Source organism: Oncorhynchus keta, unplaced genomic scaffold (assembly GCF_023373465.1).
Source record: "Oncorhynchus keta strain PuntledgeMale-10-30-2019 unplaced genomic scaffold, Oket_V2 Un_contig_30117_pilon_pilon, whole genome shotgun sequence".
NCBI classification, from domain to species: Eukaryota; Metazoa; Chordata; class Actinopteri; order Salmoniformes; family Salmonidae; genus Oncorhynchus; species Oncorhynchus keta.
The window spans coordinates 1-6,135 of record NW_026286899.1 but is presented as its reverse complement, the minus strand read 5'-3'; the positions used below and the strand labels follow the sequence as shown (position 1 = coordinate 6,135).

Below are 6,135 nucleotides of genomic sequence, written 5' to 3'. Positions count from 1 at the left end.
CTCTCTCTCTATGCCACACACTGTGTTGATAAAACAAGTCAAGTTCTTTGTCACTGCATAGATTCATTGCTATACAAACATTTGGAAAAATCATTAAAAATCAAGTTCTTCTAATTATTTGCTAGTCTGCTAGTTCATGTATTTGTTTGCTTTCCCTCAGTACAGTACAGTACCTAGCCTCCTCAGTTCCCTCAGTACCTCCTCCTCAGTTCCCTCAGTACAGTACCCTAGCCTCCTCAGTTCCTCAGTACAGTACCTAGCCTCCTCAGTTCCCTCAGTACAGTACAGTACCCTAGCCTCCTCAGTTCCCTCAGTACAGTACAGTACCCTAGCCTCCTCAGTTCCCTCAGTACAGTACAGTACCCTAGCCTCCTCAGTTCCCTCAGTACAGTACCCTAGCCTCCTCAGTTCCACAGTACAGTACCCCTAGCCTCCTCAGTTCCCTCAGTACAGTACCCTAGCCTCCTCAGTTCCCTCAGTACAGTACCCTAGCCTCCTCAGTTCCCTCAGTACAGTACAGTACCCTAGCCTCCTCAGTTCCCTCAGTACAGTACAGTACCCTAGCCTCCTCAGTTCCTCAGTACAGTACCCTAGCCTCCTCAGTTCCCACAGTACAGTACCCTAGCCTCCTCAGTTCCCTCAGTACAGTACCCTAGCCTCCTCAGTTCCCTCAGTACAGTACCCTAGCCTCCTCAGTTCCCTCAGTACAGTACAGTACCTAGCCTCCTCAGTTCCCTCAGTACAGTACAGTACCCTAGCCTCCTCAGTTCCCTCAGTACAGTACAGTACCCTAGCCTCCTCAGTTCCCTCAGTACAGTACCCTAGCCTCCTCCAGTTCCCACAGTACAGTACCCTAGCCTCCTCAGTTCCCTCAGTACAGTACCCTAGCCTCCTCAGTTCCCTCAGTACAGTACCCTAGCCTCCTCAGTTCCCTCAGTACAGTACAGTACCCTAGCCTCCTCAGTTCCCTCAGTACAGTACAGTACCCTAGCCTCCTCAGTTCCCTCAGTACAGTACAGTACCCTAGCCTCCTCAGTTCCCTCAGTACAGTACAGTACCCTAGCCTCCTCAGTTCCCTCAGTACAGTACAGTACCCTAGCCTCCTCAGTTCCCTCAGTACAGTACAGTACCTAGCCTCCTCAGTTCCCTCAGTACAGTACAGTACCCTAGCCTCCAGTTCCTCAGTACAGTCCCCTCCTCAGTTCCTCAGTACAGTACAGTACCCCCTAGCCTCCTCAGTTCCCTCAGTACAGTACAGTACCCCTAGCCTCCTCAGTTCCCTCAGTACAGTACCCTAGCCTCCTCAGTTCCCACAGTACAGTACCCTAGCCTCCTCAGTTCCTCAGTACAGTACCCTAGCCTCCTCAGTTCCCTCAGTACAGTACCCTAGCCTCCTCAGTTCCCTCAGTACAGTACAGTACCCTAGCCTCCTCAGTTCCCTCAGTACAGTACAGTACCCTAGCCTCCTCAGTTCCCTCAGTACAGTACAGTACCCTAGCCTCCTCAGTTCCCTCAGTACAGTACAGTACCCTAGCCTCCTCAGTTCCCTCAGTACAGTACAGTACCCTAGCCTCCTCAGTTCCTCAGTACAGTACAGTACCCTAGCCCCCTCAGTTCCCTCAGTACAGTACAGTACCCTAGCCTCGTCAGTTCCCTCAGTACAGTACCTTAGCCTCCTCAGTTCCCTCAGTACAGTACCCTAGCCTCCTCAGTTCCCTCAGTACAGTACAGTACCCTAGCCTCCTCAGTTCCCTCAGTACAGTACCCTAGCTTCCTCAGTTCCCTCAGTACAGTACCCTAGCCTCCTCAGTTCCCTCAGTACAGTACCCTAGCCTCCTCAGTTCCCTCAGTACAGTACCCTAGCCTCCTCAGTTCCCTCAGTACAGTACAGTACCCTAGCTTCCTCAGTTCCCTCAGTACAGTACAGTACCCTAGCCTCCTCAGTTTCCTCTCTGTGTGTTCAGCTCTTCCCAGTAACCGTCCCTGCTGCTGGCCTCCAGCAAGGTATACCACTGACAGTCATCAATATCAATACCTCTTCTCCAAATGTCACCACACTGGGCGTTTGTAGAAGCAAACTGTTGCACACACACACACACACTCACACACACACACACACACACACACGCACGCACACACACACGCACGCACACACACACACACTCACATGCATGCACACACACGCACGCACGCACGCACTCGCTTACGCACACACACACACACGCACTCACACACACACACAAGCATGCACACACACACATGCAGTAAAGAGATAGAGATCAGTCCCAGTTCCCTGGCAGCCGAGCAGCATCAGTGTATAAATGACTGTTTCCTGCTGCTGCAGTTTGAAGGCTGCTCCGTCTCATCAAAGCTCCACATCCCGTCGCTGGCCGCATGCTGAGAATACAGGCCTAAAAATAGACCCACAAGGACACCATATGCTCCTTCACAACACAGCCTCCTTCACTGCCACATCTACAACATCCACAACACCAAAGCCTGAACCGGGGCTGAACCATGTTCTACAGTCGGTTATCCCTGTGAGTCTTTCATGAGACACAAGGACTGCATTTTAGCTGCCGGCATCTGAATAAGGAATCAGTTCAACGACAGGGAAAAGAGATTGGAAATAGACGATTAGCAGTTCATTCAACCAATGGGAATGTTGCAGTGTGACAACCAATCAATACACCGACGAGTCAATGGCCGACGAATCAACTCCCACGTCCCTCTATGGCCCATCCTCTAACATGTTACTACAGATCTAGGATCTGCTTCCCCTCCCCCAATCCTAGCCTTAACCATTAGCGGGGGAAATGCTGAACTGACCCAAGGTCGAGGGGCAACCCCACCCTGTTCCTGTTATTCCATACGATCTCCAACCCAGCAGGATGTGACCCATGCAGAACGCAGACTCATAAAGTCTTGACATTCTATCTCCTAGTGCATTGTTTAGCTAACCCCTACATTCATCGTAGGTCCAGAGTGAAGAAATGTCACCCTGGAACCTTCATTTCCTGTTCGGCACATCAGCTAATATGTATGTTAAGTTGAACTCGTTTCCACTGCGTTTGGCTACTCCTTAGAGGTCACTATGGGGATATCAGGATGGGAAATACCCGTTTGGCATTGTGTCTGGTTTCACTGTTATCGTGTTGATCTAGTGCCAGTCTTTTGCCAGTCGACTGAACACCAAAGATTAGGAGTACACATGACTGACTGCTCACAGGGTGATGTGGCCTGTAGAAGGCCACAAATAATCACACAGCATGTTATGTGGTCTGTACCTGTCACGTTCTGACCTTTATTTTCTGTGTTTTGTGTTTAGTTAGTATGGTCAGGGCGTGAGTTGGGTGGGTAGTCTATGTTTGTTTGTCTAGGTTTGGGAATTTCTATGTTTTCGGCCTAGTATGGTTCTCAATCAGAGGCAGGTGTCATTAGTTGTCTCTGATTGAGAATCATGCTGCCTGGGTTTTCACTGTGTGTTTGTGGGTGATTGTTTCCTGTCTCTGTGTGCACCAGATAGGACTGTAATTTGAGTTTTCACATTTTTGTTTTGTTAGTTTGTTCATGTGTACCTGATAGAATTAAAGTACCATGGAAAATTACCACGCCCGCGTATTGGTCCTCTGATCCGTTTCGCCTCTCCTCTTCGGAAGAAGAGGAGGAAACTTCGTTACAGAATCACCCACCACAATCGGACCAAGCGGCGTGGTAAAGGACAGCGGCGACAGCAGCAGCAGCAACAACAACAGCGGCCAGCATCAGAGCTGAATCTGGACTACACAACTTGGGAGGAGATAGATAGGTGGGCGGTCGACCCAGGAGAGTGCCGGAGCCCGCCTGGGATTCGATGGAGCAATGCAAGGAAGGTTACAGGAGAATGAGGTTGGCTGGGGAAAATCGCAGCCCCAAAGCAGAGCTGGAGGCAGCGAAAGCTGATCGGCGGCAATATGAGGAGCCAGCACGGCAGTGCGACAGGTCGAGAGGCAGCCCCAAATTTTTTTTTTTTTGGGGCACACGGTGTGGTACTAAGCCAGGTAGCAGACCTGAGCTCACTCCTCGTGCTTATTATGAGCAGCGCATTACTGGTCAGGCACCGTGTTATGCGGTTGAGGCGCACGGTGTCGCCAGTGCGTGTCCATAGCCCGGTGCGCTATAGGGCAGCCCCGAGAGTGCCATGCGAGTGTGGGCATTGAGCCAGGGCGTATGGTGCCTGCTCAGCGGGTCTGGTCGCCCGGTACGCAGTCTTGGTCCAGGTTATCCTGCGCCGGTTCTGCGTGCTGTGTCTCCGGGGCGCTGGGAGGGGTGCAGTGCGTCCTCTGCCTGCGCTCCGCTCGTACCGGGCAACTGTGGGAGTGGAGCCTAGGGGAGAGTGCGTGTAGTAAGCACTAGATCTCCCGTGCTTACCACAGCCCGGTTCAACCTGTGCCTGCACTCTTGAGGGTCCGGGCTCGAGTAGTTGTCCAGCCTGGGGAAGTGGTGCCAAGGTTGCGCACCAGAGCTCCAGTGCTCCCCACAGCCCGGTCTTTCAGGCTCCTCCTAACACCAAGCCTCCTGAAAGTCTCCCCAGCCTGGTAGTTCCTGTGGCAGCCCCACGCACCAGGCTGTCTCTCAGTCTCCTCCCTGCAGGTGCTCCCGCCTGTCCGGCGCCGCTGCCGGAGCGTTCCGCCTGTCCGGCGCCGCTGCCGGGCCTCCCGCCTGTCCGGCCTCCCGCCTGTCCGGCGCCGCTGCCGGGCCTCCCGCCTGTCCGGCGCCACTGCGGAGCATCCCGCCTGTCCGGCGCCGCTGCCGAGCCTCCCGCCTGTCCGGCGCCGCTGCTGGAGCGTCCCGCCTGTCCGGCGCCGCTGCCTCATGTAGCGGCTCCACGCACCAGGCTGTCTCTCTGTCTCCTCTCTGCAGGTGCTCCCGCCTGTCCGGCGCCGCTGCCGGAGCCTCCCGCCTGTCCGGCGCCGCTGCCGGGCCTCCCGCCTGTCCGGCGCCGCTGCAGACCTCCCGCCTGTCCGGGCGCCGCTGCGGAGCCTCCCGCCTGTCGGGCCTCCCGCCTGTCCGGCGCCGCTGCCGGAGCCTCTCGCCTGTCCGGCGCCGCTGCCCCGGAGCCTCCCGCCTGTCCGGGCGCTGCTGCGGAGCCTCCCCGCCCCTGTCGGCGCTGCTGCGGAGCGTCCCGCCTGTCCGGCGCCGCTGCTGGAGCGTCCCGCCTGTCTGGCGCCGCTGCGGGCGTCCCGCCTGTCTGGCGCCGCTGCGGGCGTCCCTCCTGTCCGGGCGCCGCTGCGGGCCTCCCGCCCTGTCCGGCGCCGCTGCATCCGCCTGTCCGGGCGCCGCTGCGAGCCCCTCAGCCCAGAGGCGCCCAGGCCCCTCAGCCCAGAGGCGCCCAGGCCCCTCAGCCCAGAGCGCCAGAGCCCCTCAGCCCAGAGGCGCCAGAGCCCCTCAGCCCAGAGGCGCCAGAGCCCCTCAGCCCAGGGCGCCAGAGCCCCTGTCCCTTTGTCCAGAGCCCCTGTCCCTCTGTCCAGAGCCCTGTCCCTCTGTCCAGAGCTTCTGCCCCTCTGTCCCGAGCTGCCCCTCTGTCCAGTGGGGTCATTGAGAGGGTTGCCATGGTGAGAAAGCCACGGAGGCGGACAAAGACAATGGTGAAGTGGGGTCCGCGTCCCGCGCCCAGAACCGCCACCGCGGACAGATGCCCACCCAGACCCTCCCCTATAGGTCAAGGTTTTGCGGCCGGAGTCCGCACCTTTGAGAAGTACTGTCACGTTCTGACCTTTATTTTCTGTGTTTTGTGTTTAGTTAGTATGGTCAGGGCGTGAGTTGGGTGGGTAGTCTATGTTTGTTTGTCTAGGTTTGGGAATTTCTATGTTTCGGCCTAGTATGGTTCTCAATCAGAGGCAGGTGTCATTAGTTGTCTCTGATTGAGAATCACTCTAGGTGGCCTGGGTTTCACTGTGTGTTTGTGGGTGATTGTTTCCTGTCTCTGTGTGCACCAGATAGGACTGTAATTTGAGTTTTCACATTTTTTTGTTTTGTTAGTTTGTTCATGTGTACCTGATAGAATTAAAAAGTACCATGGAAAATTACCACGCCGCGTATTAGTTACTCTGATCCGTTTAAGCCTCTCCTCTTCGGAGAGAAGAGGAGGAAACT

The 6,135-nt window shown here is 55.6% G+C and overlaps 1 long non-coding RNA gene across 2 annotated transcripts; it reads right to left on the bottom strand.

Moving 5' to 3' along the window:
• Positions 1-49: 49 nt before the first annotated feature.
• On the bottom strand, positions 50-1,566 carry LOC127923583 (uncharacterized). Of its 2 annotated transcripts, XR_008114777.1 has the most exons (4): positions 1,386-1,566; positions 915-1,130; positions 621-718; positions 50-173 (listed from the first exon to the last, which is right to left on the bottom strand). It is a non-coding gene; the product is annotated as an uncharacterized LOC127923583 (long non-coding RNA). The 2 variants fall into 2 exon arrangements; XR_008114778.1 differs by lacking the exon at positions 50-173 and having other exon boundaries at positions 583-718; positions 987-1,130.
• Between the last annotated feature and the right edge of the window lie 4,569 nt (positions 1,567-6,135).